Source organism: Parus major, chromosome 2 (genome assembly GCF_001522545.3).
Source record: "Parus major isolate Abel chromosome 2, Parus_major1.1, whole genome shotgun sequence".
NCBI lineage: Eukaryota > Metazoa > Chordata > Aves > Passeriformes > Paridae > Parus > Parus major.
The window spans coordinates 142,341,563-142,353,751 of NC_031769.1; positions in this window are offsets into that span (position 1 = coordinate 142,341,563).

Genomic DNA, 12,189 nt, shown 5'->3' on the forward strand with positions numbered 1-12,189 from the left:
TCCTTGTAAAAGAGGAGTCTGATCTTTGTTGCCATCCTGTAAACACTGGAACATGGTGAAGCTGCCTCCCCCAGGCCTTCTTTCCTCAAAGGCTGAACAAGCCCAGTTCTCTCAGCCTTTTCCCACATGTCAGGCTTTCCTCTGCTCATCTCTGTGGCCACCCTTTGGGCTCTGTCCAGCCAGTTCACATCTTTTTTGTATAGCAGGGACCAAACCTGGACACAGTATTCCAGGCCTGGAATTCACAGTGTTGAATGCCAGAGCCATTCCTGGCCCTGGAATTCCATTCTGCTGCTGAGTAGAGTGGGATGATGAGTTCCCAGTCTGTGCTGGAGGTGTCCTGGTCAATGCAGCCCTGTGTCCTGCTGGCTTTCTCTGCCCCAGCTGCAAACATCACTCATTCTGAACTTATCCACCAGGACCTCCAGCGCCTTTTCCACAAAGCTGCTCCCCATCCTGGCAGATTCCAGCCCTGCTGCTCCCCATCCTGGCAGATTCCAGCCCGTGCTGTAATCCTGGATTATGTTTTCCCAGGAGCAAGACCTTGCATTTGTCTTTGGTGAACTTCATATGTGCCTGTTAACCCACTCTTTCAGCTAGGTCTGTCTGGAAATTATCAGAATATACAAAAACAGCATTAACTATACAATTACAGCACATTTAATGTCATCCAGCACAACTAGAACTGGATAAAATAAATGTTTAAATTATTACACATTTGTTTTCAGCCTTAATTGAGCCAGCAGTAATTAATAGGTTCATATGTGTGTGTGCATGTATTAAAGAATATGCTACTAAAATATGCTTTGGAAATGTCAAAACATGTTGTTCCAGGATGGTCCAACATTGATCAGCTTCCTTGACAGCTGGAGAGCCTCACAGGAGTTTTAGTCTGAATGCTTCAGGCCCCTAATCTCTCCTGTGTATTTGATTTTCCAGATGGACAACTGTTCCAGGATATGCTATAATCTTGCTGCCCCAGGGTTCAAACGAAACAGGTCAGTGTACTTTAGTGTATTCTGAATTTTGTTCAGGCCAAGACTCTGACCTACACTACAAATCCAGGATGAGAGGCAGTGACCTTCAACTTGCATGAAGGTGGATGTCCAGAGGGCTGCAGGTTAATACTGAGTTGACACAGAATATTTCAGCTCAGTGTGATGAGCCAAATGTATCAATTCAGGTTGACAAAACACAAAATGAAGCCTGGACAAACAAATCAAAATTCACATTGTTAGTGAGTAGCCAACATTTTCTATCAAAAAGCAACCAAATTATCTCCACAAAATTCCCCATCATCACTTTTTACAAATCCACTTCCTCAAATGTTGCTTTTTTAGATTTTCAGTTCCATGGTATCTGGACAGCTGGCAGAAGAAGGCAGCAATCAGTTGGACTTGGTGAATCTTTCAAACCTTCAATCAATCTTGCAAGGATAGCAGCTTTAAAATTTGTAGCTGTGAATGTTTATATATTTTCCTGATCTCTTCCTGCTTTTCTAGCCTCCTCTCTCAATGATACACACATTTCTAGACACTTACACTCCTACCTTTGCGTGTTGGACAACCTCTTGTGCATTCTTTGTGCATTCTCCAGTCTCACCCTCTCTTTCAAGCACAAGTTCACTTAAACAATCCTCTACAGAGTAAAGCTTCTTTACTTTACTTTTCTTTAATCTCTTTCTTCTAATGACAGCTAAATCCTGTAAGGTAAAAGATGATCTCTCTGGGAAGAACTGAAGTGGGAAATAGCATGCAATCCACATCTCTCCTTCATTCTCTACAGGAGAAGATTAGTGTTGTGGTAATTGTGGTGTTCCCGTTGGAATCATAAAGGAGTTACAAGGTTGTAACTGCTTGCTCTTTTCCTTCAACCTTGGTTTCACAAGGTTGAATCCAATCCAAATGGGTTGCCTTATAAAGCAGTCTTGTGCTTTTTTCATGCCTCCAATGCAGACTTCTTGAGATAGAAGGATTTATTTTTCTTTTTTCTTTTTTTTTTCTCTCCCCCGTTTTTTTTTTTTAATGTTTTCCAATTACAAGTGAACGTGAAGTACAACAATTCATTCAAAACCAAACTCTGTTATATCTATAATTCCAAGAGAGCAAACAGGGTGAATATCCTCCCTGTCTGGTCCCTGGGATGCTCCTGCAAACATACTGGTTGATATTTTAGGAATACCTGGCTCACAATGTGCCCACCAAGGCTCTCACTGATGGGGTGGCAGGAAATGATACGCCCCTCCTGGTCTTGCAAATCTCACTTCAATAAGCAGAGCACAAATTGCTGTTTTCATATGGCACAATTGGGCTCTCCTAGAAGTTCATGACAGTGAGGCTGTAATCCATTGCCTCCCTGTATGGCAGTGCCAGACTGCTGCCCAGGGTGACTGTCATCTCCACCATCCAAAGCACCACATTGCACTCTCACTATGGCAGCGCTGCTCTTGGGATTTACAGCAGGTGCTGACTGATGTAATGAGCAAGCCCATGACACCTACAGCCTTTCACATCTGCTGACACTGCTGCAGCATCCAGCTCTGCAGGACAGTGCCACCTCTCACCATGGGCTCCAACCCCAGAACTGAAGTCTGGTTAGAAAAGTGCAATGTGCCAGAAATGCTGCAAGAAATAGGACAAGGAAGGCAAGAGATCATGGCTGACTTGAGACCTTCTGATCAAACTAAAGGGCAAGAAGGAAATGCACAGGCAGTGGGAGAAGGGACATCTATCCTGGGAAGAGTATGGAGATGTGGTCTGGCTGTGAAGGGCTGGGGTCAGGAAAGCCAATGTGCAGCTAGAGTTGAACTTGGCAAGGGATACAAAGAAAAATAAAAAAAAAAGGAAAATGATTCAGGGGTTGAGAGGAGCTGTGAGGAGAAGGACCTTAGGGTCCTGGTGGGTGGGAGGCTGGACATGACCCAGAAATGTGCACTTGCATCCCAGAAAGCCAAACATGTCCTGGGCTGCATCCAAAGCACCACTGGCGGCAGAGGAGGGATGGGATTCTGCCCCTCTGCTTTGCTCTGGTGAGACCCCATTGGCCATGCTGCCTTCAGCTCTGGAGCCTCAGCACAGAAAGGACATGGACCACGTTCAGAGGAATGCCCAAAGATGGTCAGAGGGCTGGATCATCTGTCCTGTGAGGACAGGCTGAGAGAGATGGGTTTGTTCAGCCTGGAGAAGGGAGACCTTGTAGCACCCTTTCAGTACATGAACCAAGTACATGAAGTGGAGTATGGCTGTAGTGACAAGACAAGGGGTAACGGCTTTAAATTAAAAGAAAGTATATGTAGACTAGCTATAAGGAATAAATTTTGTTCTGATGAAGAAACACTAGCACAGGTTGCCCAGAGAGGTGGTAGATGCTCCATCCCTGGAAGTGTTCAAGGTCAGGCTGGATGGGGCTCTGAGCAATCTGATTTAGCTGAAGTTTCCCTGACCATACCAGAGGGGTTGGAACCAGATGATCTTCAAAGCCTCTCACAACCCGACCCATTCTATGATTCTAAGTGCAACTGGGATGGCAACAACAATTCAGTACATTTTTTCTTCCCAAGGATGCACATTTACTTCTGATAGTCATAGCTCTGTCCTTCCTTCACTTCAGAGAGTGTTCTCTCCCTTTTTCTTCCAGGCAGCCAGTATCTGCCTGGACCAGCAGATAACACTCCATATTAAATAAACAAACAAACAAACAAACAAACAAACAAATAAATAAATAGATAAATAAAACCAAAAATCAATTTATAAATTCAATCCCTTGTTAATTTTTAGAAGTGATTTCTAGAGTCTCATGTGACATGAGGTTATGGGAGTACTTAAGTTTTATCTTAAGTGAAGGTCCTGCCTTGGCACTGTGGGTAATGGTTAAAACGGTTTTGTACTATTATATTATAATTCATTGTGGTCAACAGAAATAAAGTAATTTGTACCTGTCAATTAGAATCTTGTCTCCAGTCTCAATATTCTTTAACTAGATCAAATTCCAGCCTTTTTCATTCAATACAAATACACACAAACCAGTTGATTTCTCTTTCTTTAGACTGGATGCAAGACAGCCTTGGTGATTTAGGGAATAACCTAAAAGCTGCTACAGTGGAGAAGCTGAGGCATGTCAAGGAAATTAAGAGGTTTACAAAACATACCCCTATGTCCTGGTCCCCAGCTTTTGGAATGAAGTAGGAGGCATTATAAAAAAAGAGAAAACAGGTCTTAAAATTAGTAACTTACAGAAAGAGTACATGGGTATTTGAAATAGATGAGAGTTCAGAGGGAAAATTAGTTGCTAGGCAAGATTATTGCAATATCTTCCACTGTTTTTTTATAAGAAGGCAAAAGATGTCTACTAGCCAGTCTACTTTGGAAATCCACCCTCTTGTCTACCATGAACTATGGATTCTGTGTACAATTTTTCCCATTCTAGTGGGGCACTGGGGTTGGGTTTTTGGGTTGAGTTTTTTTGTTTATTTCTGCATTTTGCTTCCTCCAGTTTCTACTTGAGGCTGTTTTCTGGACCAGTGCCATGAAATACTGACACACTGTGGAGGCACCAGCTCTGAGGAGACACAGACTTGGGGCCACTCTGTTAGCCATGGGTGGGTGTTCCCTGGTGCCAAGCTCAGAACACAGCCATCCTTGAAACTATTTTTTCCCTGAATAAAAGCTGCCAAGTTTCTAGCCCATGGAAAACCTCAGCATATCAGCATCACACAGTCTGTATCCTCACTGCTGGAAAAGACAGCTCTTCTCACAGTGTGAAGGAAATTTCTTTCTCTTCTTCCTACTCTGTTCCATCCTTGAATAATGTGCCAAATGTACAATTTCTCCTGTTTCATAGTACAAATCACTGCCCCCAACAGGAAGTAAATTGCAAACCCCAACTCACTTAAGATAGTTTCCTAGTATTGATTGATAGATGGTCAAAGAGCTAAAGATAAAAAGTTAAGAAACCTTTATGCCATTCCAAAGACTTCTCTTTTCTCCTTTTACTATTGAAAACATCTGTAGAATGATTGAAGTATTTTTTTTTATAACTTACTTATTATTTAGCTTTGCTTTTGTTCTCCAAATATACTAAACTTGTCTTACTTCTTCCATTTATATCTCTTCTTTTGTAGCCTTAAAGGCTGATTTACACAGAAGAAATAACCATAAAACAATTATATTCAGAGGTTTACTAGCAACACATAAATATTTATATATACTCCATACTGAAGAATTTCCATTGAGTCAAAATATACATATGATGGAGACATTTATATATAATTTTCATATGAAAGGCACAAAACAGATGAGAAAGTTTCATGCTTGCTTTCATTTAATACACTGGGGTTGAGGTCAATGCTCTTTTTATTTTTCCTTTGAAGATTTGCAGTTCTGTTGGCTTTTTGTCTTTGCTTACAACACTCAGCCATGAAGATGCTTCAGAGCTCCAGCTTTCTTTCTACCTGAGGAGACCTGATCTAGATCACACCCAGGGAGGTTAGTTGGTCTCGTCATGCTCTCTAGTGGCTGCTTCTCTGCTGAGCAGCTGCCATGCTCCAGGGGAGGACCAGATCTGGAGCAGCACTGATGCTGCGAGGCTCCCCTGGCCTGAACACAAAAGTAAAAATTAGAGGATCATTTTGGCTTCATTCTAGTCAGTCCTAAAACATCTCTTAATCTCTCACCTCAAAGAACCAGAGAATAAATGTCTTGATGATAGTAATAAAAATTTTTAAAATAATTTCAGCTCTTCTCTTCCTGACTGTAATCCTTCCATTTGAAATCTGGAGTCAATAATGATGAAACTGACAAAAATGTGGCTAAAAATTCAATTTTTTATTCACCTCAACCTTATGTAAAAATTGCAATGAAAAGAGCTATTGAGGTTAGTGGGAAAGGCCTCACTGACTTCAGTAGGCTGTGAACCATGGGGCCAAATATACTTCTGGTTCTATCACTGAATTTTAGGAGTTTGCAAATTTTTATGGGGTCTTCCCAGGAACAGTTTTTCGTGCATTTTAGAATTGTAGATTTACTGCCAAGTGTGTCCTTAAAATACAGATATAATTCACAGACGTTTATAATGAAATTGGATTTTCAACCTTTAAAAATCCCAGAGAAAGATTTGGTTCAAATTCTGAGTGACAATGCAGTTCAGAATTATTTTCTGAATTAAAAAAAAGTGCAGCAGAATAAAACTGAGATTCAGCAAAAACAAATGAATCACTCGATCATACTTCGAGCAGAGAGAAAGTAAACCACTGTATGAAGGAAATATTAGGTTTACTTTTTGATGATAACTTTTACTTTTTGAAGGGTTACTTCAGTTTAGTGCTAAAATACCACAAAAGCATCATGGAATAGGATCATGAGGGATTTGTTCATGGCTCTGATGGTGGACAATGGCATTACCCCCCTTCTCTTTCCTGCTGTAGCAGCCTGCTCATACATTTCTTCCACTGCAAATGCACCGATGCCTTTGAGCTGCACAACCTTCCCCATCTCCATGCACAGGGGTGCTGGGGAGCACCCCTGCTCTGCAGCCTGAGATTGGCTTGTTGACTTTCTTCCCACACACTGGGGGGTGATACTGTGGGGATTTATGAGAGAAAAATAAAACTGATGCTTTCCATTTGTGGGATGTAGGTGGTCAAGAGAAACAAAAGCCCTTGCAGAAGTTTTACATGAGATACACAGATGGCTTTGGGGGTGTGGCAGACTCTGTTGATGCTAAAAAGATGAAGGAAGCCAAAAAAGACTTGTGACAGATGCTTTCAAGCTATGGAGTATTTAAAGAAGATTGCATTAACTTCATCAATGTTAGAAATGTTTCCTAACGAAATTCAAGTTTTTGTCAGTAGCTGTGTTCCCAGATAAATAAGACATGAGGTGCTTCCTTCAAAATGAAGAGGATGTAGGGAGGTAATTAATACTGTTTTCGACTTTGCAACAGCTTTGAGTAGGAAATAATTGATGCTCATTCTCCAAGGGGTCTACCACACAAATTGCTAAGGCCCAAACGCAAACCAAAAGAAGCTTCAACCACTTATAAAAATAACAATACTGACTGGAGATGTCTTCTAATAATTCACTCTGACAAACAAGGACAAATGTTTCAGAGCCATAAAATTGTTGGAAGATGGGTAACCACCAAGTAGGTGCATTGAGTGGCTGCTGTTTTGAGGCACATTTCCTGATCAATTATTTTGCTCTTGGTAAAGAGTTCAAAACCTTGGGAGAGCTGAAGGTGCTGGAGAAAACTGCCAGAGCAGCTACTCAGAGTGAGACTTGCAAAGGGTTGGAGGGGGGTTTGGTTAAGGGCCAATTAAGAGAGGCAGCACTATGAGATCCTGCCTCAAGAGAGCTGACAAGCTGGGATATCATAAGGGAAATGGAAGTGCAGTTACCTTAGAAACTGGAATGAGAAACTTACTAAATTATTAACATATCTGAAAATTAAGAAAAAAAAACAGTATTTCCAGTTATTAGAAAACTAGGTTCAAGGATCTCCTTTTCAAAACAAAGACAGTTTTAGTAATGAGAGAGCTGAGATTTTTATCTTTTCCAGAAAAAAGGAAGGTTTCCAAGAAAGACCCAAACAGCAATTAAAATATTATTTTTTTTACTTAAACCCACACAAAATTCATGTGTTTCCTTCCTACACATATCTACTCTTTCACTGACCTCCTGGATTTTGTCTCCCTATTCTTCTTCCCTCAGTTCAGTTTATTTGAGATGGGCTCTAACAATCTTGGCTATATGGAGAATTTCCAATGTGACCAAACCAGGGGCAAACTGCAAGCCCTTTCTGGTCTTTGGCCAGGATGGTTCTCCTCCAACAAGGTTCTTTGGGCAACAGTTCCACCCTGGAGAATGGTGAATGCTGTGAAATCAGGAGACCATTAAAACCTTTGAAATTATAGAAGAGCTAGGTTTAATTTGTTCATAAAAATGGAGTTAAATTTAGAAGGGGAGAAATGTTACATCACATATTCAGGTATCTCCCAAAGAGGAGGGTATTCTTCTTAGAGGTAGTTTGATACTGGAAAAGTTGATTTCTCATTGCTTACCATGTCTAAAATAATTCTAGAAATTTTGAATTGTGGAAATGGGTTTATGAGCTAATAAATGAGGATGTACCTGCAGTTTTTCCATTCAAGACCAAATACTCAAAAACTCAGGAAAGAGAACTGCCCCAGCTTAAAGCCCCAGTTTGATGCCCAATTACCTCACTAAGAAGATTAACATAAAACTAAGAAGATTAATATAAAAGCAGTTTTGGGCCAGTCGTGTAGGACTGAAACTCCTAAGGGGAAAAATCGACAGAGGAAACCTGTTCCTGCCTGAGAAACACTGGGCTGATCATCAACCAAGAAATCCAAGTGTTTGCTTGGAAATATTTTCACAGCTTGATATGTCATGCTGGAAAGTCCACACTCTGAGTGTCTCTATCCAAAAGCAGACTTGGTGCATGAGTGTGCATCCTGCTGCCAGTGAGTCACCTGGAGGATTTGTCATTCAGTTACAGTACTGGGGAAAGGGGCAAATGCAGTTTATCCTGTGCAGGATTATTGTAATGACATCGTTTGGGCAAATAATTCCAAGTGTTGTGCCTGGAGCAGTGGATAGTTACATTGCTCACTGGTTATTTCTCTTCTTTCTTGCCTGCTGGATGCATGTTTACAAAAGCTAATTAGAGTGGACTGTGTTGTTTACGGTGTTAGACTTGAGAAGGAAAAAGCCTGCCGTATAATCTCTGCCTCAAGTGTGTTTGAGCAGAGATTACTGTAGGGGAACTGAAAGGAGCCAGCAGGAACAAACTCAGCAATTATTTTAATACACTCAAGAATTTCTATCCCTTAAGTGGCAGTATGAAATATTTCCCTACTGATTACCTGATACTGGATTATACAGGGTAGATATTTCTTTCTGTATGAACTGCATCACTTTGGGCCACAGATTGTTTCAGACCCCTGGGCTTCATATTAAATTTTCAATTACATTTAACATATGTAACAGAAATTAAAACTAGGAAACATTGTAGCTTTTCCTTCTGGCCCTTCCTATCCCCTTCTTTTTAAAGTGTAGAAACTTCCTCTCCCACAGCAAATTTTTTTAACTGTTTGGGGTTTTTTTACAGTTTTATATGATTTCTACTAAAATTGGAGGAGGTGGATGAAACCTGGGAAATCTAAAACCTTTACCTTTTATTAAGCTACAGAGGCAAAAATGTGAAATCCAAATATTTTCTTTGATGGAAAGGAATCCCTGGATAACATAAAGATTTCTTTCATCTTCACCAGGAGAAGGCTATGTTTAGCAAACCCAAGATTTCCCTCAAGGAACACTCGGCAGAGAAGGTCAAAAAAGCATTAGCAGCCTATTTAATCCTACTTTGCAGGCAAATCAATTAGAGCTTCTTGTTATCAAGTTTCAAAGACTTCAGCTGAGTACCTTCAATATATGTCATTTATTCATACCCAAACCCTAGCAAACATGCTGGAGAGCATTATGTTTTCCAGAAAGTTGCTTTATCAAATGATAGCATGCTTTTGTCAACAGGAGCTTCACAGGGAGGCACAGAAACAGAAAAAAGAGATTGGGAAAAAAGACAACTCTGCTGACACTACTGCTACTGCATCAGTGGAAAACCAGCACGATCTAAGTAATATTAAAGAGTTGGGAACACATAAAACAATTCAGGATATTCCCATTCCCAGCCCACATGTTCAGTCCCAGTTTTAAATTCCACAGACTGTACAGGAAGAAAAGTCTGAGCAAGGAGGCAAGGATAAAATAGCTTCCCTTTCCATGCCTTCATTTAGACAATCCAGATTTGCATTCCAAATGCACTCTTTGCTGTGGAGGTTGTAGCACAAAATGACATGTCTAAGGAAGGGGAAAAAAATCTGCCACCAAGGCCATGCAGGAGAGGAAATATTGACTTTGATAAATGGGAATTTACTCATGTTTGTGCTTTCAGCACTTTACTATGGTGAGTTCAGCATCATGGGAACCTGTTTCAGCAAGTTCTCATATTCTGCTTGGTGATAATATCTGTATATAGGTGAAAGATAAGGAAATTTTGGAAGATTTTTATTTTGCCCTGTTATGGAAGACATTTAAGCTACTTCATTACGATTCAGATTATTTTATTTTGAATAAGGATTTGCTTTGCTTTACTTGGACTGCTTACATATTAACATTTGTTAGACTATGTAACTGGTTCTGGAGCAGATTTTAATGTATATGAACTGATTTGTAACAGCAAGGTTAATAATTTATTTAGTTGTCCCAGAACATTGTTTCAGCTTGATTAAGGTAATATTCTGGAGATATCTTGCTTGGCTTCCTGAGTCCTGGAGAGCTTCCTTTTAAAAATGAAATGTGTCAGCTGAGTGTGCAGAAAAAGAGAGGATAAAGCAAAAATCACATACCAGGATGTAGAAAAACATTCCTTAACAACTATATAATATAAATATATAGTATAAATATATATATACGGTGAACAGTCATACATATACTTTCTGCAACACTCTAGTCAACCACTGTGAGTGAATAAGAGAGGGGGTTATCAGAGCCCCTTGCCTGATGTCTTATGAACAGGTTGAGGAACCATCCATTTTCTTCTTGAACTGATGAGCTACAAACACTTCAAGTGTTTGTGTGGAATCCTCTGAGTGTGAATCCAATTACACAAAGTGACAAAAAGAGCTGCTTCTTTGAGGCCCATTCCTCTAACCAGTGCATTCTAAAGGCAGTGATGAAGCAAAGAGCCTGAACCACAATTGGTTGCCCAATGTGGCCACAGCTTTCAATGAGACTTTCAGACCTACCTGAACATTGCAGGACTCTGCCAATCCAACGTGCACATTGTCCCAGCTCTTTCTCCGTGGACGTGGTTCATCACAAATTCCTCAGCCTTGCCTGAGTATTGAAGCAACTATAACTTCCTACAGCCTCCAAAGTTCCTTTGACAGAACATTTTTGTGTTTTTTTTCCAGTGACTGTCCAACACTGACACATCCACTGAGGATGACACACACTGTTGTTGGCAGCAGAGTGAATTAGAGCTCCAGCAACAGCCACCCTGTGACTGAAATGCCTTTGCAAATTAGAATGCTCAGGGAGTCATAAGCCTGGGGAAAGCACAGCCTGCAGAGAGGAAGCTGTGGTGAGGCGAGAGAGGCAAGGACAACTGGAAAACCTGACAAGAAACATCAAAGGAAAAATACAAAGCTGAGATTTGAAAAGGTAAATTTCAAAGCCATTTCCATTTGGCTGCACTGATTGCACTGATGAAGAACAAATTGAGAGCGAGCTCTCTCCAAAGGATAGTGAGACCTGGAAAGGCACAATGCAGACCAGGGACATGCTGCCAATTTGTTGGGAATGCAGAAACTTTCCCAAAGTCCCTATCCAAGGGGGAGAGAGATAAGGAGACTGGGGTTATAAGAGGGTCAAACACACAGATACATAAATCCACTGTCAACTAATTGTGATGCTGCAACAGAATTTCACTGCCAGAGGTACACAGATGTAGAGTCCCCATTCAGGAGCAAAGGTAAATGGGAGTGTGGACTGTGCCTTGGTGCTACGGAGGATTAGATCCTCTCCTTCCCTGTATGTCAGCTCTGAAACTAACTTTTCTTAACATCTAAGCTTAATCCTTATTATCCTGACTCAGAGCCACCCTGGAAACTAGTCTGTCTCTAAACTCTTACTGAGCTTGGCATTTGAACAGAGGGTTTTACTTCACACCTCTGTGTGGCTGCTGATTTGACTTCAAAGGTGGCAACGCTGCAGCAAAACTCTGCCTTTGTCATTGTTTTGGAATTCTGAAGTCCTTCAAGAAAGAAACCTCCATACAGAAGATGTTTCCATACAAAGGAATATATTTGTCAGGCTATTCATCCCTGCCCTCTGCTGAAGTGCTCTGTATCAAACCTGTGTGTAAGTAGCAACTTTAAAATGGGTGCAAATACTGCTTATCCTCCAGAATCTGACTGTATTGCTGTTTGGCATTTTGTTTGATGAAGCTCTAAAGGACAAAATTGAGGTATTCATACATGTTTGGACAATGTCTATCATATTAAATGTACTGTGACGGGAGGGGAGGTAGGTAACAGATGGGGATAAGTGATGCTTGCACAAAAAAGAAATCAAGTGCAGCAGTATTGAAAGCCAAGAGCTAACAAATGAA